The 24022-nt window shown below is 34.1% G+C and overlaps 2 pseudogenes; one reads left to right on the top strand and one right to left on the bottom strand.

Moving 5' to 3' along the window:
- Positions 1 to 127: 127 nt before the first annotated feature.
- On the bottom strand, positions 128 to 3742 carry LOC139853919 (protein IQ-domain 26-like; annotated as a pseudogene).
- An 8282-nt stretch (positions 3743 to 12024) lies between these two features.
- Positions 12025 to 12135, top strand: LOC139856495 (U6 spliceosomal RNA; annotated as a pseudogene).
- Positions 12136 to 24022: the final 11887 nt, after the last annotated feature.

Genomic DNA, 24022 nt, shown 5'->3' with positions numbered 1-24022 from the left:
AACTAGCCACAAAATTAGTAAATAACGTTTTCTGTAGTTCAACAATAACTTGCTAACAAAATAAATCTTTGAAACCTCTATCTTGAAATCACATTTGATTCTCCTAAATCTTATGCACAATTTCGCAGTCAGATAAGGCCAAATACCATCAAGTTAACTAATCAAACAACTTCGAATCACCATCTAATATCCGAGTACCCACCAAGCCTACCCATAATAGCATTTTTGAAACTATTTGCTTCTTGTGCTTGTGAGCTTGATCTTTTCATTTTCTCCCCATAACTTACACTATTTCTTGACTCCATTATCTCATTAAGTGACACTTTCTTTTTTTGCCCAAATCCAAATTCAGGTCTATGTCTTGGTGCACTTTGAGACCTTAACTTAGAGTTGAATGATTTTGTATTAGCCATGTAACTACGGTTGCTCGATGAGCCATCAGTGCACACACTCTTCGACGGAGAGACTGGCCTACACTGACTGGGCCTGAGATGTGGGGCCCACTCAAATTCTTGGCTTTGTGAACTGGGTATGGGTAAACGGGCCGGTGACTCGTGGCGGAAAGGAGAAGAAAAGGTTTGGGCTTTTGGATTATCTATGTAACCTGGTGTCCAAGCCCATGTGTTGGCCCTTCTAGAAGTTGACTTGGGCCTTCCTGGATCAATCTCAACTATTTTTGGGCTTTCTTCAATTAAGGAAGTATCAAAAGAAGCTGAGAGTCTTCTCTTATGAAAAGATGATGTGTGCTCACTACTTGACTCATCAAACGTCTCCTACAAAATATATAAAAAAAGAAACTTATGGACCAGAATTTACAACAAAACTTAATGAAAAGTATTGCAATTCAATATATCTCATAATTGACTTGTAATAATGATAGCTATTCATCATTGTTTGCTAAAATATTTACCGAGTAATAGGCATTATGTTAAACATGATGAACCATTATCAATGTTGACGCATCTTTTTAAATATATCATTCAAGCAAACCAAACATGCTTATTAAAAGTTTAATAAAAATGATGGTTTTCTTAATAAAAGATGCTACTAAATGCACTCTACATGGCGGAACCAATTTTATTTGTCACCTGAGGCGAATTTTTTTTAAAACCGTAGAAATTTTTTTGGACAAAATATGAAGGTTTAGGGGCAAAAAATGGAGGTTATTAGGTAAAATTTGAAGTTTTGTAGGCAAAATTTGAAAGTTTGGGGCAAAATTTGAAGATTTTTGAACAACATTTGAAGGTTTTAGGGACAAAATATATAGGTTTTGGGGCAAAAAAATCCACCTGAAGCAAAGTCGAAAAATTCAAAAATTTTCCAATAAAATTTCAAAATCGACTGGGGGCAGGCGCTCCCCCTTGTCCCCACTTAAGATCGCCCGTGGCACTTTAGTACTTTTTTATGGGTGAAATCATACATCACGAATAACTAAAGATTGTTCCACTTTTTTCTTTATATCGAAAAAACATAAATAAATAAATATTGCGGGAAATTTTCATGGAAAGATGAAAACCCGAGAGATTACATAAAGGAGAATTGTATATGATTCTCCGAAGTTAATGAGTTATCTCGATCACTGCGGAGCTAATGACCTAGAGTAATAACAAATTTTCTAATATAGTACTAGGAAAATTAATTTGATGTTTACATAATCTCGATTTTGCTTTCACCAAATTACTGTAATACATTTACAGTGTGGTGCGGCTTTTTTTCTGCTCATAACACCCACAACGCCCCTAATAGAGTGTTCTCAATAAATTTTTGTTGGACATTTTGAGTAAAATGAGTAAATGACTGAGTTTTTAAGGGCCTTCTCAAATAATTAGTGTGATTAAAATTTAAAATAACCTCCTTCCACCATTATTACACTGTCATATTATCCAAAAAAAACCCATGAGAAAGTCCCATATAGAAATGTGTACAATAATATTAAAGGATAAAATGTCATTTTATAAAAATATTTGTCATTATGATATTTTTAAATTATGTATTTTTTCCGTGAAAAAAGAAATTTGAGTAGCAGAACGAAGTACATAAAAGTTTGAAAAATAGAATGTGTTCATCAAACACAAATTAATGCAATCATTATTATTATTTATTGTTTTCGTTATTGTATTTTTTTATTGTATAATTATCATAATATAAAATATAGAAATGTTATTTGAGGAAGTACTAGCACAGCAGGGTAGGGTAATATAGGGTGCTTACTTTTGAATCTTGAAATTTGTTGATAGCATGATGATATAAATATTTGTGCGCACAAATGCTAGATTGCGCCCTCAACATAGCTTCCATACTGCGCAATGTAGCAGCTGCTTGTTTTCTCACCAAATATCCTCTAACTAATGCTTGAAGCTTCACTAATCCCCTTAATGCCCTTAATGCTTCCCTTGACTGTTTCATTTTCATCTATTAAACGCTACCCAATTTCGTAATTTCAGACAAAATGATGTATACCATATACACTTTTTTACCATTATTTAATGAGAAACTAAACAAATAACTGTACCACATACACGAGTTACAAATTAAGCTGATACGAGTAATATTTTTCATTTTAACCTTAAATTTGATTTAATTTTGAAGTTTATTTTTAGTAATTTTCCAGGTAAAAAATTAACTCAAATAAAAAAAATTTAAAAATAAAAGACAAGTAAAAAGAAATTAAGATTTTAATTTACCAAGTATCCACGAAACAGAGATTGAATTTTAATAGCGGCTAAAGTCTCCCGACCATGACCGGAAAACACTCCTTGACTAGTCAACCTAACGACGGCGAAAGCTGCTTGAGCGGCTGCAACAGCGGCATCAGCGGCGGCGGCGGTGGCAGCAGCAACTGCAATTGCGTGACGGTTTTGTTCGTCTTCTGAGGGAATGGGGTAAGTTGGTTTTTCCGGTGGAGAAACGGCGGTACGTGTGAAACCGATGCAAGACGGAATGTTGTCTCTACGGTCATCGGAAATTGTACTTTTTTTAATACCGAAAAAAGCCTTGAACCACCGTGTAGCTCTACCCATTGTTCTTCAAGAAACTGTGAAAAAACAGTGTGTGATCTTTTATCTTTTATATCTATAAAAAGGTAGAGGACCGGTTTGGATTTTGTAATTCAAAAAAGTAGTAACTGACGATAAATTTATTTAATTTTTATTATGGGTGAGAGAAAATTTAGGCTATATTTTAGTTGCACAACTTATTTCACTGTTGGATAAGTTTTAGGCCATGTTTGTTAGTTATTATTTATTCGTTACTTATTGCTTACGGACGTCTTATTTAAATTCAGCAGATAGAACTTAATAAGAAAAAGAAACAAACGGGCCCTTAGTTGGAGAGAAAAAAATTAAAAGTTTAAAACCCCTATAATTTGTTTTGATAAATTGGTCAAAGTGATCCTATTTCAAAAAATGTTTAACTATATGTTCCTACAAGTATAAAATTGCAAAATATGTTCTATGCCCACATTTTTTTTCAAAATAGAAATATTTTCTAGCTGTTTACAAAGATAGAAATTTAAACAGAAATTTTATAAATATAGGTAAACCGGTGATCGAAATGTCGGTTTACAAGTTTTGGGGCCAAACCGATGTTTGACTTGTCGTTTTGGCGACGTGGAAGATTCTCTGTCAAACCGGAAAATGAAATGCCGGTTTGACTCTTTGACTGGAATAGTTTTCGCTTACCAACCGCCTATCATTAATCACTCAATCTGTGTTTTTAATACTGTCCAACCAAAAAAGGCCATGTGTACAAACCGGCAAATGAAAGGCCTGTTTGTATCAATATATATACCGACGTCTGGTTCATCAGTTTGTATCATTTCTTCACATCCCACTCAATTTTTTAAAACACTTTCATTAATGTAGGTGGTATGGACCAAAGAGCTTCGTAGATAACTCACACATGTATTGAGTACGTGTCGCACAACATTGTCGGGGTTATGCCCTAATGAAGTATATAACGAGGATATATAAATCTACATATAAAGTTTATAAATTATATGTAGATATTAAAATAAATTGATATTTTATTATGTTGTTGAAGTTTCTTTGGCTTCCGTATGGACGGATTTTGCACCGACTACCCGCTGAGTGTGGAGTTGATGTTAACATGTGGACATAACGTGGCGTGGTTCTATTTTGGGCTACGATTGAGATGCATCTCCCAGATAGGGTATGCAGACAGTTCGGATGGAATCAGGATATTCCTACGTCGGACTTGTTGTTCACACCGCAATAGCATCATGCCATATACGGCACAACCCTACGGCCAAAAGCAAAGGCGGATATAAGGCTAACGAACCCGCAAGCTCTGTACGTAAGTCAGTGGTATGAACGAGCTCAGGAGGTCTATATTCCTATGTCGGGGTGGGCACGGGCACGACTCATCGTTACTTTCCATGGTACTACGTGCGTACATGTGACGATCGCTCCAAATTCATATGGACGAACACGTCATTCATCGATTTCATTGCGAGGTATTTGACCTCTATATGATACGTTTTGTAAACATTGCATTCTTTTGAAAAGGCACACCATAAATGAATATTTAAATCAAAGGTTTTCGACAGCTGATGATTTCTACATATAGACAATCACCGTAAATAATAGTTTACAATAGTACTTCCGTTGACAATGCAGTCAAAATAAGATACATGGTGATGATTTGGTGAATACAACGTTTCCTTGAAAAATATGCCATGTAAGACTCCATGCACATAGCTTGTCTAACATATTAGCAAACAACGGAAGACTTCTAGGGAACCTGAGAATAAACATGCTAACAAGTGTCAACACAAAGGTTGGTGAGTTCATAGTTTTAAGGTTTTGCATAATCTGTACATAAAGGTGGATCACAAGATTTCAGTTGTTTCATCCTGAAACGTTTATCAAAATAATCTACAAGATTGAGCACTCTGGTAACTAAACTTAACGTATATATAATTTGTACCCTTTGTATAATCATCTTAATAATACACGCAAACTAACGTGTATGCTTCTCAAATAGCATACGTCCGTTAAAAGGCTAGCGCTCTAGCTCGGACGGGGATATCAAGCCCTATGGATCCATATACTACTACTCGCGCCCACCAGTTCTTATAACTGGCAGTTACTAGTTACCAAAGCTAAGGGATTTTCGGTTCAAACTCAGTGTAGAATTTAGTATGTACTTGTATCCATTGTGTTTAAAATAAAGTGCACGTATTCTCAGCCCAAAAATATATATTGCAAAAGCAATTAAAAAGGGAGCAAATGAAACTCACCTTAGCTGCATATAAAGTCGTTCACCAAAATGTGACTGAAACCCGAATTACCAAATAATCGTAGATCTCAACCTAGAGAACATATGTTGGTCAATAAATGTCTATCAAGCTAGGTCAGGTCATAGTGTATCACAATCCTAATGCTCGAGATCAACGTACAAAAGTTTATCAAAAGTCATTTCAAAAAGTCATTCTGACTTAATACTATAGTTGAATGATCATGGCAATCGAAACATTTTAACATTTCACATAGTTTTCCAATTCTTGTAAAATTAGTCTATAGTTTTTATAAGGCTTTAAAACATGATAAAACAGTTAATTTTGACAATTGTTCAACAAAACGAGATGTGCCTTAAATAAGGATTCATTTACTAGGCCGGTAATATTTAAAAATCCATTTTATCAATCTCATAAACAAGTTGTTTAAATCTTAATTGCAGATTCAAAAGTAATTTCAATTAACGTCAATCATAATTCAGTTGATCATATCTTTTAATCCGTTCATCGAAACTATTCGATATCTAAATGAAAAGTTATTGATTTTTCGCCAGCTTTCCAGAAACATGCATATCATATACCTTTTATCAGTAATATATGTATTTAATTCGTGATTCATCATAAACTGGTTAACGACGAAATTTAGCATACAAGCATGCCTAAACATATATACTCGAGCACTAGACATGGATACACAATTAATATATAAAAGATAAGATATGAATGCTCACGTATCAATATTGTGATTCAATATTACAGGAAAGTACGTAGACGCAACAGAGATGATAAACACTAGATTTGATTTACGAACAAAACCTATGAACATTACCCATAACCTCCATAGCTATAACCCATAGTTTCCTTAGCTCTATCCCGCTCGAAAACCCATTTTAAAAGTGACACGCTCATGACCTCGTCGTAGTATTTTATGTATAATACTAATTAATAATAATACTTCTAATAATATTAAGACTAATAATAATATTAATCATAATAATAATAATAATAATAATAATAATAATAATAATAATAATAATAATAATAATAATAATAATAATAATAAATATAATACAGAGTATTATAGATGGATATGTGTGTGTGAATTATGCCAGAACTCGATCGAATTTATAGACTTTTCCTGAATTCAAGTGCCATGCGATCGCATGGCTTGGTAGAGGGATTCCCATGCGATCGCATGGGGTCCTTTTCCAGCTCATGTTTGTTTTTTAACTCTTCCTCGTCGACATATTTATTTATTAATATATAATATATATAATTTATATTAATTAATTATATATCATATTATATTCTCGTGCATAGTTAATTTGTAATTTTTGTTCCGATAAGTCGTATGTCGTCACTCGACTTGTGTCCCGGTTCCGGTTTCTCGAATGCATTTTCGTACGCTTAGAAAACTAGTACTTTTCGTTACGCGACGTGTACCTTTATCAAAAATTAAACTTAATCATTGATAAACTATGTCACTCGAAGTGTAGCTTTAATCAATTAAGTGTTTTGGTTATTTGCTTCTATAAATCATCGTCTCGTAGTATAAACATATACATATATATATTTTCATTTTGAAATAGTATTTTACTGTAGCAAAGTTAATGTAGCAAAGTTTTTTTTTTACTGTAGCAAATAGTGATTTTCGAAAACACTGTAGCTTTTCGGAAACTGTAGCAATTCGAAAATACTGTAGCAAATTAGTGTTTTACTGGTTCATCTTAAACGTTTTAGTTAACTTATCTAAATATCAATCGAATCAATAATCAAATGTTACTATCGTTTACTAAATAACTTGAAATCATATATATATATATATATATATATATATATATATATATATATATATATATATGCACATTAAGTTATATATATATATTGTTCGTGAATCTTTGAGAATAGTCAAAGAATAATTGATTACATGAATATAGTTCCAAAACTTTGAGACTCAACATTACAGACTTTGCTTATCGTGTCGAAAAAATTAAATCATTTAAAGATAAAGTTTAAATTTGGTCAGAAATTTTCGGGTCGTCACAGTACAATAGTGGTAATATGTGATATTAGGAGACTACAACCCGCCAACCAATATCGTGATTGGGCAACGAAAGAGAATCTTTATGTACGTAAAATAATTATTTTATAGCATTTGTGTGAAATGAATTGGTTTTAATATTTGTTTACATTTACCTATTGTGCAGGAGGAGGGTTTAACAAGGATAAGCGCGATGGCTACATCTCAAATGCAACCAAACAGTCAGCCAAACCTGCAGGCTTTTGTTGACTTTCTGCATCATTTGATGGGCGTCACGCATCAAACTCAGCATGATCCTGGGTTCCAGTTCTATGGTATACAAAACTACCAATGGCCGGATTATGGTTTCCCTCAGTATACAAATCAAGGTCAATCATCCAGTGCCACCCCGAACCAGAACTTGTCTATAGGGGATTATGGTGTTGGTAGTACCCCTCATCAAACACCCAGGAACTCTCCTTATCAAATGGGAGATATGAGAAGTCCATCATATGAACATCAAACTCCAAGGAACTCTGTGTTTGATTTGGGATCTCAGCGTACTCAATCATATGTTCGGCGAAAATCTCCCTTGGCATTTCCGGATATGGGAGGTACATCACAAGTTGATCAGAATGTACATGATGCGGCGGATCTAGGAGATGATGAGCCCGACCCACACCACAGCAACTCTGAAGAAGTAACCGCGTTTCAATTCCATCACCATGTGTAGGGATGGCAATGGATCGTATATGGATCGGGTGATGACATATCCATATCCATATCCATTTAGTTTTTGTTCATCCATATCCATATCTATATCCATTTGATTTTTGTTCATCCATCCACATCCATATCCACATGATGAAGCGGGTTAATGGATATTCATTGGATATTAAAAAGATGTTATAATATTTCTTAATATGCGATGAAAACAAAAACGTAGTATAGCAAAAGTATATATATTATATATATATATATATATATATATATATATATATATATATATATATATATATATATATATATATATATATATATATATATATGATGGCATAATCAATATATATTCACAAGAATGTGTAATCTTTGTCGCAGATAGAATACATTTGTTGAATTTACTATTAAACATAGATTATGAAAAATTAAATGTAAGTTGTTCATTTATTTTGTTAGATATATGTGTTTTATTATGATATATAATAGTTTTTCATTATAAGTTTGAAAACAAAATGTAAATCTAACGGTAAACACATTTGTAATAATAAATATGTAAGCATATACATATATTTATGTATTTTTATATGTATTTCGGGTGCTAATGGATATATCCATAGATGAAACTTTTCATCCGTATCCATATCCATATCCATTTAGGTTCATCCATATCCGTATTCATATCCATTTAGATTCATCCATATCCATCACAAAGCGGGTGGATCGGATGGATATCCGATGGATCGGGTGACCATTGCCATCCCTAACCATGTGGTACCGGTGGACACAAACATGGACATAGACGTAGACGTTGGTTGAGCGTATTATTAATGATTGTAATTGTTTGGTTTTTTATTATGAGAACTTGTTATTATCGTTTATTATAGTGATTGTATTTCCATTATAATGAATAATTTAATAATTGAAAACTCATTTTACAATCAAATTAATAAACTAAAAATTATATTACATAATAAAAAATAAACTCATTATTAATAAACTAATAATTATTGATAAACTAATAAATAATTTTATGAAAAAACACAATATATAATAAATAATAAAAATAAACGGCTTTTGAAATGCCGGTTTGAACTTTTAGGGCACACGTGGCTTAAAAATATTATAAATGTAACTGGGGACCCAAACCGGCAAATGAAACACCGGTTTGGCCCCAAAACTAGCAAATCGGCAATTCGATCATCGTTTTATCTATTCTTATAAAAATTCTGTTTAAATTTCAATTTCTGTAAAGCGCGTGATAATAATCTTACGTGTTAATTTTTGATTAAATTCTGTCACATGTCAACTTTACATTTTACACTGCCACATGTCAGCTCCACGTTACACTATTTATTTGTTTAAAAAAGTATTATATTTTATTTGATACTAGTTCTTAAAATATATCCATACATTACATATTTTTTAAAGGCAAAGACTTTAGCTTATTGATATAAAAATTACAAAATATATACAACTAAAATATATAATTAAATAAAATATGATATTATACAAAATATTTAATATATCACCTTCCGTATTAACAAACGGATATTACAATTCAATTAATCATTTTTTGTTAATATAATTATATTAATAATAATTATATTAAACTTTATCTTATTATATTTATAAAAAGATAATATAGATATATTTATATTACCTTATTAATTAAAAATGATCAATCAGATTTTGACATAATATAATTAGTTGTACTAAAAATCATTAAAGATGTGCATAAATATTATTATTAACAATAAGTTTTAAAACAATTTTTTACAGGCTCATATTTAGTGTTTTATCGATTATTTGTCAATTGAAGTTAAAGTAATTCCAGCAGACGAGCTCATAATCTATGGGTTAGTATTCAATATTAATGCATTCGAAAATCACATAATTCTAAAGTTACCACTTTGTATAGAATGACACTAAGTCATACTACCGCTACTACCCTTTTAGAAATTGGAGTGATAGCTAGATTTAGGCCTCAACATTATAAATTTTAAGATCTACCCTTTGTATACACTAGATTGACCTTACGCCTAACAACACATAAAAACTATACTAATCGAAGCATATCATATCCCTTTTGACCCATCGGATACCCTATGAACACGCATGATCATGCTTTTCTCCAAACTTATCTCTTTATAGTGAGAGTCAAGTGCGTATGCAAAGCATCCGAACACTTTCATGTGATCCTAAGTTGGTAACTTTTCCAACAATATCTTGTGTGGAGTTTTATTGTTGATGACACTACTTGGATGCTTATTTATAATACACACTGTAGTCAAAACACAGTCTCCCCATAACTCATTTGGTAAAGAACCTTGGAAACGAAATGCCTTGTTCATCTGTAACAAATGTCGATGCTTCCTCTCTACTCAGTTCTGTTGTGGTGTGTAGGGGCATGATGTCTCCAATAGGATTCCATTTTATTTATAGAATTCTAGTTATCGGTTGGACTGAATTACTATTCTCTTACCTCTGCAAACTCTTTTTATATTCTTATTAAACTACGTTATCATCATATTGTAGAAGCCCATTACATTTTGAGCTACTTCTGATATACTTCTCATCAAATACACCCATACAACCCGACAATGGTAATCTACAACATGTAAGAAATATTGAGCACCATTAAGTGACGCATGTTGATATGGACCAAAAATATCAATATGTATTGATTCAAAAATAGCATAAGTCTTAGAAAATCTAATTGGAAACGTTAATCTTATTTGTTTAGCACGAATACAAGAATCACAAAAACGATTATGAGTATTTAAACCCTTTAAATGTGTTAACTTCCTAAGTACCAAATCAGGTTACTGTCCCCTTGATTTGTTCGATTGTGATCTTAAAATTGGGATTGCTTCCTCCACCAATCCGGGTATCCTATTATCTTGAAACACCCTTCTTCTGTGTTCCTAACTTTCGAAATAATTGCATTTATCCTAATGTTTCCCGTGAAAATTTAAGCGTTGTTTTTACCTGCTGTTCTTGGTGTGTTTCTACTGAAAGTTTGAAAGGCGCTAATATCTGTACCGGAACTCCGTATATTCCTTATTAGTTTCTGCTATTCATATTGATTGATTAGATGAAAGGCAGCCCCTAAGGAGGGTAATGGATCGCTGCTCTTATCTGCGATCTCATCGAACTAACATCTTCATTAAGTCCCATCAAAAATTTATAAAGCCTTTCTATTACGCATATTATTGAATGTTTTACCCAAAACACAGGAGCATCCTTCGTAAACACATGTTGGAGTAGGCCAACTAATTGTATTTCATCCCAACCTCCCCTTAGCTTAGTATAGTATCCAAAAATTTACAGATTACCTTGGTTGATCAAGGTGAGTGTCCTTCGATGTTCGCATGCGAGTGGAGCATTTTCTTTGTCAAATATTCCTTCATGATCCTTCCAAATATCCCTCGTAGTAGCTGAACACTTCACACTGCTTTTGATCTCCTTTTTCATTGAACTGATTAGCCATCCACGCACCATTGCGTTACATCTTCTCCAGTTCATCAAATCCTTTGATCCTTCTTGTGGCATAAGAAAAGTTCCATTGGTGAATCCGATCTTGTTCATGGAAAGTAACTCATTCATTATCTCGTTCTTCCAATCGAGGTAGTTTCCATCTTTAAGAAGATTATCCCCTACATAATTCTTTCTTGAATTGTCTGAAGTTGTGAGGTAATACGGTTATGTTATATCGATCGTATTAAAGCTGGCTCTTGCATCTCCTCCAGTCATATTGGTTGTTGGTTGATTTAAGGATTTAGATATTAATTAATTCAGATATTAACAGATTTGTTAATTGTTAATTCGTCCGGTGAGTCAGTTTTTGAATGAATTGATTCGTAATCTAGAGTTCTGCGCGAATTGGGCATTTGTAATTTTTATGGAATTTAATCGATACGATTAACCGATCGGTTTTGGATTCTGGATTTGTTTGTGGCATCTCTGTCCTGATACCATATATAAAGTTGGTACGCAGATGAATTAATCAAGCAGATTTAGATTGTCTTATTGAATTAAACGATTACAATATGACGATAAACTTGAAACGATACAGAGAAGATTAGCATGGCCTCAGCGAAGGATCACATGCACAAATCGAGAAATGCTCCAAAAAATATGATGACTATTTATAGCCATGAGTAGGGATGATAATGTATCGGATATGGATCGAGTGATGTCGTATCCATAATTATATCCATTTAATTTTGTTCATCTATATCCATATCCATTTAATTTCAGTTCATCCATCCATATTCATATTCGCTAGATTAAGTGGGTTAATGGATATCCATTGAGTATTAGAAAAATGTTATGGAAATACAGAAAATGGCTCGTCTATATGGCAAGCCACCATACACAAAATGTTAATGGATATCCAAATATTTGCTAACTGTTCACAAGGTTCCTCTATATGGCAAGCCACCAACAGAGGCGGATTTAGAGTGTAAGATGGGGGGGGGGGGGGGATTTTGAAATTTTAGTGTAAAAATTTTGGATTTTTCGACTTTGCCCCCGGTGATTTTTTTTTGCCCCAAACCATATATATTTTGCCTCAAAACCTTCAAATTTTGTCCAAAATTCTCTAAATTTTGCCCCAAAACCTTCAAAATTTTCCCAAAAATCTTCAAATTTTGCCTAAAAGCTTCAATTTTTGTCCCAAAACGTCCATATTTTACTCAAAAAAATTGCTATGGTTTTGAAAAGAAATTCGCCCCCGGTGAAAAAAAATCTTGGATCTGCCACTGGCCACCAAATGAGCTTGTAGTGTAGCTACATAATATAGAATTACATAAACCTCTAAGATCTTTTGCAACAAAGAATGAATTCCTACAAGAATCCTATCTGTAATACAAACTCAAAGCTTTTCTTGGATAGCCAAACGTGCCAAAAAGGCAACATTCGAATAGCGACAATGGCTAATAGATCCCGCATTTTATGTAGCATCACCCTAGCGTCGTACGGGTATCGGCTAACATGACCTACACCCCAGCATTGTACTGCTCCTAAGATACTCCTCTGAAACTATGTTCCATCCTTAAATGGTTGCTATGTGCACGTGATTAAATGGGTAGTGTGTTATGAGCTATGTAATCGCTCGATTGATACTGCCGACTTCATCTCCCAGCTTGGTTTCAAGTTCATGCGTCTTCATAATTCCATTTACTTGGCACGTAGTTGCTCCTTTATGTAATATCGAATTGATCTCAGCACTGTACAGTTTTTGGTTTAGGGCATAATGTAAATCATTATTATAATTGATAAAGTCTTACGTGCTTTTAAAAAGAATGTTATAATATTTATTGATATGCAACGAAAACGAAACGTGGTATAGCAACAATAAATATAACACGACAATTAAAATTTATCCACAAGAATGTGTAATCTTTTACGAAGATAATACACAATTTGTTAAATTTACTATTAAACATAGATTATGAAAAATTAAATATGTAATTTGTATGTTTATTTTGTTTGATATTAGTGTTTTATTGTAATATATCACAGTTATATCATTATAAAGTTGAAAGAAAAATGTAAATTTTACGGTAAATACATTTGTTATAGTAATTATGTAAGCACATATCCATATTTATGTATTTGTTTATGTATTTTGGGTGTTAATGAATATATTCATGGATGAAATTTTTCATTCATATTCATATCCATTTAAATTCATTCATATCCGTATTCATATTTTTATAGTTGCATTCATATCCATCACGAAGCAATGTGGATTAGATAAATCAAATAGATCGGATGAATATACGATGAATCGGGTGACGATTGTTATTTCTAACCATGAGTTTCTATAAAACAAGAATGAATTGTATAGTCATCGGAAACTAATTAACTAATTATTATGAATTGCAACTCTATCTTAATTATTCATCCATAAGGATTACTTCAAATCTGGACAATATTTATCTATAGTATTTAATAAATTTTTAAAATGATGATGTTATAAATAAAAAAATTTCAAGTTTAAAAAAATTCAAAAATAAAGAGAAAAATTCTAAGCCCCCCACCACCCACCCACCCAACCCACCACCCCCATAATGATGCCATTAAAATAGTCAATTCTATTTAATAAATATATTAACATGTTAATTGTGTATTTATAAAGCATTATGTACAACCTTATGATAAAACATCTTCATGACCATATGTATAATATTTGAAACATTATGTACAACCTTATGGTAAAACACTCCTATGACTTTTTGTACAATATTTAAAGGATTATGTACAACCTTTTGATAAAACACCTTCATGACAATATGTACAAACTTTATAACAAATTGTGCAATCTTTTACAAAACACTCCATGAACACACGTACAGACTTTAAAGTATATTGTATAATCTTCATATAATAATGTATTTTAATGTTTTTTAAAAATTTCAAGAGGTAATTGTTATTACTAATAATTATTATTAAAAATATAAATACTCAATTTTTAAGCAAACTTTATTATTATTATTTATTATTATAATTATAATTATTATATTATTATTATTACTTAAATATTGGTTCTTTTTACGGGATTAATTACGTTACATATATATGCGAAATACATGTTCAATAAAAGGTTGTAATGTAGGCCTGACAAAGAAAATAGTAATTGTGATGAAAATTGGAAGAGAGTTGTGGGAGAAGAAATGTAGTTCATTTATTCTGACAAAGTTAAGTACATCAAAAATATGTTTGTAAAAACAACGACAAGTTTCTTAGTCAGAATCCGTGGTTCCACGGGTCATTAAACTAAATGACTAACATTTACATTCACTTAATACTTGCATATCATTAAAGTGTTTCGTTTTTTAATTTCAGAGTAAATTAAAAAACAAAGTATAAGAGAAATTCTAATTATTCTTTAAGATTTACCAATAAAATGTTATTGATACCACTCACATAAGTAATCCATTTATACTCCATTGACCATTGTTAATATAAATAAACAAATTACTACTAAATTACTACTGTAATTAACAATTACAGTAATAACTAACGATTTTATTTATTTTTTGTGAACTTGTATTTGTAGTCAAATCTCGTGTATGTTTATATAGGATGGAAATAAAGCAGTAACCAAACAAGAAAAGGGGTCTGGATCGATAAGGAAGACGGGATTACTAATCGTCCGGATTTAAGGAACGGTAATGCTACTCCCAAAGCCGATTAATTTAGCCCATGATTGGTAATTGCTTTAGTTGTGAATCGTCGCTTTTTTGTTATTTCTTTTAGCTCTCAGTCTTTTTAGTTTATAGCTTATGGTTTGTGATGTATTCGTTTGCTTAGTTTTGTCTTGGCATGCACGCCGGTTGAGGCTCGATTTGAGTTAGTTTCCTTAGGGTTTTTTAGTTTTCTTACTCATTTTCGAGCCTTAAAATGGTTCGTGTTATTGTAATCGATTTTGGGATCCTTCATTATTCAATGAAGGTATCTCCTATTTTAATAGTGTTCGTTATTTTGTAAAAAAAAAAAAAAAAAAAAAAAAAAAAAAGTAATAGAAATAGCTTTATTTTATTGTGTGGAGCACCGTGCTTTTTTTTTTTTTTACTAATAAGAATAGGAAAAGATACCTCATATTTGTAGGCCTCCTTTCTTTTGCATCTGACCATCTCGTGAATCTCTTACACATTCCTCATCCACACCTTGCTCTTAATTTTTTGCTATTGCCGGTCCCTTCGCATCTTCTACATGTACCGTACAAGTTATATTATCTAGTAATCTTGTCCCTTTTGGTGTTCATAGCATGCATCTTTTTGTACGTACAGCAAAAAGTAAATTCTTTTACTCCACAAAGAGACGAGAAAATCGTAAAACGTTATGGAGTATTTTTGAGGGTGAAAAAAAAAGATAAGAATTTAGTGTAGTACTATTAAAACAATATATAAAGATACACAACACACACACACACATATATATATATAGATATATATATATATATATATATATATATATATATATATATATATATATATATATATATATATATTACAGAAATAAAATAAAGACTTAGTTGTTGTTTGTTTTTCAGTTTGCAAATCATATTATGTCCTATGTTTGCGCATTAACAGACATTTTTACTGCAGACTGTTTGTTTTTCTAAAAAAAATAAAATAAAATAATGTCTTATTCAGTTAACGAATTTGCGGATTTCGAAATATGCTAATTAAGTTATTTTTCAGACATAAAAACAAACAGTCTCCATTATTCAGCATACAGACCATAAGTCACATCTTCTCTAAAGACATGGTCCGTAGATTTTCAGGAAAAATATCTTAAAAAAAGAAACAACACCTTACATTCAATGTTCATCAAAAGCAAATAATTTTCAGTACGAGAAGTAGTTAGGGTGTGGCGACCCGACAAAATTGTCATTGACGGCGCCGCTAACTTAGGTCCCGTTACGTGGTCGTAGTCCCTATATGAGACTCGTTTGACCAAAACTATGTCGCATTCATTTGAAAAGTACAAGACTTGCAAAGTTTAGTTTACCAAACAGATCGACAACAAGTTTAAGATTACAAAAATTGTAAAGTATAAATGAAATAACTTGCGACATAATATAAGTTGAAAATCACAGTTGCTATAAATAGCGTAAGTATGTATGCTTTAAGGTTTAATCCAAAAGTGCTATCACTAGCGTATGCATGTATGCTTGACCTCAAGCAAGTAATAAAAGTGTGCGGAAGCATGTATCAAGTAGCCGAGTATGAACCTGAGAAACATATAGAAAACTGTCAACGAAAAACGTTGGTGAAATCATAGGTGTATTTGTAAATGTTGTTTTTGAACCACAAGATTTAGTATTCCCATAGTTGATTATCAAAATCGTTTGCATTCCAAAAGTATTGTTCGCGAGCACCCAATTATCAAGACTTAACGTTTCCTTCCATAGAACCCCATCACAATAGTGTTAGAACATACACTGTTTCTCGAAAATATATTTCATCCGTAGACGGTAGCGAACCGTCCGTAATGAGGGTTTGTCAAACCCGTATGGCCACACAATATAAGTTCTCGCTTACACCCTGCAAGTGTAACTAATGATAATCGAATTGAGGATTTTTGTTCTAACTCGCTGTGGAATGTTTGTTTTCCTTGTACTTGTGTTCAAAGTATAAAAGTAAGTAGTACAAAATGTAACAAAGTATATGTTTCTCAGCCCACAATTTAAAAGTATAAAAAGTTGTTGAAAAGGTGGGACTATGATCTCACCTCGAGTGCACGAGTATAAAAGTACTTCACAAAGTAAACGTGTGCATGATAGTTGTTTAGCCTTGACCTAAACAAATAAGTTGTATCAATTAACCGGTTACGACACAAGGTCGGGTGAAATGTGTTCAATTAGTCCTATGGCTCGTTACGACTCGATTAAATATAGCATGTGAATCAATTTGTCAAGTTTCATACAAGAATCACGTATAAAAGCATGTTAGAACGATTGCATAAAAGTTTGGTTAAGTTTGACTAAAAGTCAAACTTGGTCAAAGTCAACGAAAAAGTCAACACGTTCGGGTCGGGTCCCGGACTATTTTTCTATGCTAGTTATTCATATACAAGTATATTAGAACAAGTTTCATGTGAATCGGAGGTCGATAGCTAGTCAAACATTTCACGTGAAAAGGGACATAATGAGCAGATCTGGCCAGGCCAGTTCGCGCGCCGCGCGGGGATGGGGCGCGCCGCCCCACCATCTGGGCAGACCCTTTTCTGTTTTTCAAAGTATGCGCGAACCAAAACTCTTTCCAACCCAATTCTTGACCCGCAAACACCCAAAACATGTGTCTTATATCATCGGAAAGGTATTTTTACAAGGAATACAACTAAACACAATTCATCAATCACAAACATCATTTACAATAGCCGAAATCTCATTAAGTGATCAATAAAAGTCCATTTTCAAAGTTTCAAGTTCATCAATCGCATTTTAAGTTTCGGGAATCCAATTCACACATATGATATGCCGTTTTGAAGGTAATGAAGCATACATTACTACTAAACACTAACAATTAACATTTCATGGCATTCAAGCATCAAAAGTTCATGTCAAGAACTACCAAACCCTAGTCAAACATCACAAAATCCTTAATCGGGTTTTTGAAGTTTTCTTAATCAAACTACACATCAAAATGTAGCTAATGATACTAGTAACACAATTAAAACATGAACTTTAACAATTTAACAACTTTTAATCATCCAAAATCAAAGATTAAGCTAACCCACTTCAAAAGTTCAAACTAGTTACTCAAATCAACAAATCAAGCAAACAAAACATATATTCATGCTAGACACGAGCCATAGACACTAACTAACACAATTTCAAGTCAAAAACACGAATTTATAGAAATCTAGAGTTTTTAGAAAGTTACCCAAACTTGATGAAATTTGTATCAAAATGTAGAGGATGAAGAGAGGATCACGAAAATGTAATTTGTTTTGAAGTTTGCTTCCAATCCCGAATTTAGATGATGATTTTATGAAGTTGGGGTTTGTGTTCAAAAATGAGAAGTAGAGAGAAAGGGAAGGATGAAGGTGGGTGGTGATAATGAATGGATGAGATGGGGTTTGACTAGTTGACCTAGTCACTAGTTAGGCCCCTTTGCAACTTTGGTCCCTCGAGTTTCAAAGCGGGTGCGGGAATTAACCAAACGAATATTTTAAAAAACGCTCGTGTAAACGGGTGACGTTAAAATTAAATAACGAGGGATATTATTTTAAAAAAAAAAGACGGTGTTAAAATAAATTTAACGGAAAAACGCGGGATGTTACATTATCCACACCTCAAAAGAAATTTCGTCCCGAAATTTAGTTGGAAGCAGTAGTTGTTGAATCTTCCTCGAGATCTTGCGTTGTAAATTCTACGGATAAGTGAAGGTACGTCCTTGGGCATTTCAACGAACTTCGACGGTCGGGATTTTTACGTTGGATTGAAGTTTGGTTTCACGATTCATAATTTCAACCGGTTCTCCTAGGAAGTGGAGTGTACCATCGATAGCAAGCTCATCGAAGGGAATAGCAAGTTACGTCTTCAGGTTCTATGTAGGATGAACGGAGACTCAAATGAGTCGGAAAATCTAGATGACAAGCAACGGGTACAATACGCTCCATGGTTTCAAAAAGGATTAGTATATCGCGGATTTAGCATTCCTATGTTTCCCGAAACGGTTTACACCTCCTCAAGGTGCGACTTCTAACGTGACGCGGTTTCCCACATGGAACTCGAAAGGTTTACGTCTAACATTGGCAAGCTCTCTGGGCGACTACGAGTCGTGTTGGGTCTTTCTTGAATATGAATAAATTTTCTCAGTTGCTCATGAATAAACTCGGCCCCGATGAATTGATCATCGTTTACTTTGTTCGACAAAAGAGAATGACGTTTCCGGTCACATGTGGTTTCAAAAGGTGTGACGTTAAGAATCGAATGATAACTATCGTGGTAAGAGATTCTGGTTAAAGGCAAGACTTTTCTCAAGTGGTTTGAAGTTGGTAACACAAATTCGTATTACGGTTTCCAAGGTTTGAATCGTATGTTTGTTTGGTCCGTCGGGTTTTGGATGGTACGCGGTACTCATGTCTAAACGTGGTCCCGAGGCTTTTTGTAAGGCACTCCGAAATCTAGAAGTGAAACGAGGATCTCGATCCGAAACAAAGTACATTCAGTAAGGTATATTTGAACAAGTTTGTTAGGACAAGTTTCTCAAGAAAATTCGCGTCGCGAAAGATTTATCGGTTTCCGAAAACGTTCGTTAGGACTATTCACCCTCGTGGCGAATACTAGTATAACGTGAAGAGTCTCTCCCTCCATTGAGAATTTAGATAAAATATTTTCCTTAAACGGAAGTACGAGTGTAATACGAGAGAAATTTCCGCCTCGATGTGGGCATATCAAGCATATTGTAGTTCTTCGATGAAACCGTGCGAAGACGAGATAGTATACGCGTATAACATATGTTTGAAGTTGAAAGAATTTTACATTCATTCGAAAGCATAAATATGGTTCGACAATAATCGAAGATGTGTCCCGGGTATGGTCGTTATCAATATTCTCGGAGTTTTCGGATATCCAAACAAGAAAAGTGAAGTCATGTACATGGCACATGGTGGTGATTAGGTTGATCGAGTCCAACCACCATCACATGTCATTAGAACTTTGGTATGACTTACCGTAATATAACCCCGTTGATCGAGTGTCGTTATATTACGCTAACTCATACCTTCATTCCCACATCAATCCATAGATTCAAGTTCGTGTCATCGTGAAGATCTAAAATGAACAAAATGTAACAACGTCTCAAACGTGACTCGTATTAAATCGAAAGAATTTCTGCAACTCTAAGGAAGCGTTCCCCGAGGGAAGTGTATAAATGATTGTTCACGTCAATGCGGTTCGAGTCAGACAATAATGTATTTAGGTATGAAAAGAGTAACGAGTCATGATAACGAGTAGTACGCAACCGTAGTGATAAATAGTGATGACGATACTCATCTAGAGTGGTGGTGGTAACTTTACAATACTTGTGGATAGTAAGCTGAGACAGGGTGGATAACAACCAAGGAGTCAAAATTCCCGAACTAGAGTGACTAACGAAGTCGTGGTCATCCGTACGCGTATAAACCTTGAATTCACGTGTGTTACCAAAAAGTGGCGGAATACGAGTTCGTATGATGAAGGTTGGGTACCATTAAAAAGTTTGCCTAAGAATGATTCAAGTATAATACACAAGTAGTCAAGTAAGTGCTATCTATAGCAAAAGTATGTCAGAATGCAATGGCTAACTATCCGGTTGTAGTCTAGATTCACTAATGCGTCCTAACGACTCTGTCAGACACACTAATGCATATCCTAGTTCCCTACAACCAACGCTCTGATACCATCTGTAGCGACAGATGGGGTAGAAACCCACCCAGTGCCTTTCCAGCTAACCGCTTGGTGACCACTGAGTGTACCTCAGACACTGATTTTACGGCCCGCATTTCTGCCAAACTGCCAACCCTCAAATTTCAAGGGATCGCAAGCGGTAAGAGCCAATGCTTCGTCACAGGTAACACTGTGAGAACCCCCTCTATGATTAACCCGCCAAAAAGCATAGTCCGTATGAGTGCCCGGCCTGACAGCCGGCGCGCGTGACTACCTTTACGGCTAAGGTTAAACCAGCTCTGATACCATCTGTGGCGACCCGACAAAATCGTCATTGACGGCGCCGCTAACTTAGGTCCCGTTACGTGGTCGTAGTCCCTATATGAGACTCGTTTGACCAAAACTATGTCGCATTCATTTGAAAAGTACAAGACTTGCAAAGTTTAGTTTACCAAACAGATCGACAACAAGTTTAAGATTACAAAAATTGTAAAGTATAAATGAAATAACTTGCGACATAATATAAGTTGAAAATAACAGTTGCTATAAATAGCGTAAGTATGTATGCTTTAAGGTTTAATCCAAAAGTGCTATCACTAGCGTATGCATGTATGCTTGACCTCAAGCAAGTAATCAAAGTGTGCGGAAGCATGTATCAAGTAGCCGAGTATGAACCTGAGAAACATATAGAAAACTGTCAACGAAAAACGTTGGTGAAATCATAGGTGTATTTGTAAACGTTGTTTTTGAACCACAAGATTTAGTATTCCCATAGTTGATTATCAAAATCGTTTGCATTCCAAAAGTATTGTTCGCGAGCACCCAATTATCAAGACTTAACGTTTCCTTCCATAGAACCCCATCACAATAGTGTTAGAACATACACTGTTTCTCGAAAATATATTTCATCCGTAGACGGTAGCGAACCGTCCGTAATGAGGGTTTGTCAAACCCGTATGGCCACACAATATAAGTTCTCGCTTACACCCTGCAAGTGTAACTAATGATAATCGAATTGAGAATTTTTGTTCTAACTCGCTGTGGAATGTTTGTTTTCCTTGTACTTGTGTTCAAAGTATAAAAGTAAGTAGTACAAAATGTAACAAAGTATATGTTTCTCAGCCCACAATTTAAAAGTATAAAAAGTTGTTGAAAAGGTGGGACTATGATCTCACCTCGAGTGCACGAGTATAAAAGTACTTCACAAAGTAAACGTGTGCATGATAGTTGTTTAGCCTTGACCTAAACAAATAAGTTGTATCAATTAACCGGTTACGACACAAGGTCGGGTGAAATGTGTTCAATTAGTCCTATGGCTCGTTACGACTCGATTAAATATAGCATGTGAATCAATTTGTCAAGTTTCATACAAGAATCACGTATAAAAGCATGTTAGAACGATTGCATAAAAGTTTGGTTAAGTTTGACTAAAAGTCAAACTTGGTCAAAGTCAACGAAAAAGTCAACACGTTCGGGTCGGGTCCCGAACTATTTTTCTATGCTAGTTATTCATATACAAGTATATTAGAACAAGTTTCATGTGAATCGGAGGTCGATAGCTAGTCAAACATTTCACGTGAAAAGGGACATAATGAGCAGATCTGGCCAGGCCAGTTCGCGCGCCGCGCGGGGATGGGGCGCGCCGCCCCACCATCTGGGCAGACCCTTTTCTGTTTTTCAAAGTATGCGCGAACCAAAACTCTTTCCAACCCAATTCTTGACCCGCAAACACCCAAAACATGTGTCTTATATCATCGGAAAGGTATTTTTACAAGGAATACAACTAAACACAATTCATCAATCACAAACATCATTTACAATAGCCGAAATCTCATTAAGTGATCAATAAAAGTCCATTTTCAAAGTTTCAAGTTCATCAATCGCATTTTAAGTTTCGGGAATCCAATTCACACATATGATATGCCGTTTTGAAGGTAATGAAGCATACATTACTACTAAACACTAACAATTAACATTTCATGGCATTCAAGCATCAAAAGTTCATGTCAAGAACTATCAAACCCTAGTCAAACATCACAAAATCCTTAATCGGGTTTTTGAAGTTTTCTTAATCAACCTACACATCAAAATGTAGCTAATGATACTAGTAACACAATTAAAACATGAACTTTAACAATTTAACAACTTTTAATCATCCAAAATCAAAGATTAAGCTAACCCACTTCAAAAGTTCAAACTAGTTACTCAAATCAACAAATCGAGCAAACAAAACATATATTCATGCTAGACACGAGCCATAGACACTAACTAACACAATTTCAAGTCAAAAACACGAATTTATAGAAATCTAGAGTTTTTAGAAAGTTACCCAAACTTGATGAAATTTGTATCAAAATGTAGAAGATGAAGAGAGGATCACGAATATGTAATTTGTTTTGAAATTTGCTTTCAATCCCGAATTTAGATGATGATTTTATGAAGTTGGGGTTTGTGTTCAAAAATGAGAAGTAGAGAGAAAGGGAAGGATGAAGGTGGGTGGTGATAATGAATGGATGAGATGGGGTTTGACTAGTTGACCTAGTCACTAGTTAGGCCCCTTTGCAACTTTGGTCCCTCGAGTTTCAAAGCGGGTGCGGGAATTAACCAAACGAATATTTTAAAAAACGCTCGTGTAAACGGGTGACGTTAAAATTAAATAACGAGGGATATTATTTAAAAAAAAAAGACGGTGTTAAAATAAATTTAACGAAAAAACGCGGGATGTTACATAGGGTAATTCCATGTTCGAAGATTGGGTTTGCGGTGACTGATGTTGCGGTGACTGGTATTGTTTGAATGAAATAGTTTTTTATGGTTGTGTACGAGTCTTCGAAGTCGGTTCAATGCCTTTTTTTAAAAGGCAAGTTTTCGGCATCGGATACTCTCATTTTTCACGCACGAACGCGCTTTCGGGAGGAAACCCGAATCATACTGCAGGAACTCGATCCTTAAATCATCCCGAGGGGCAGGCGGATCGGTTTTGAATCCTGAATGGATCTGGGAGAAAACTCCGTCGGATCAATCTGGAGTTCCATCTTTCAGGTAGATTGATTAATAGGATGGACAGAGCGAGAATCGAACCCATGACCTAAACCCAAGCCCCACACACAAGGTGTGGGGATACCACTGAGGCAAA

This window comes from Rutidosis leptorrhynchoides, chromosome 6 (assembly GCF_046630445.1).
Source record: "Rutidosis leptorrhynchoides isolate AG116_Rl617_1_P2 chromosome 6, CSIRO_AGI_Rlap_v1, whole genome shotgun sequence".
In the NCBI taxonomy this organism is placed as follows: Eukaryota; Viridiplantae; Streptophyta; class Magnoliopsida; order Asterales; family Asteraceae; genus Rutidosis; species Rutidosis leptorrhynchoides.
Note: the sequence above shows the minus strand (reverse complement) of the source record. Positions and strands in the feature narration are given on the sequence as shown.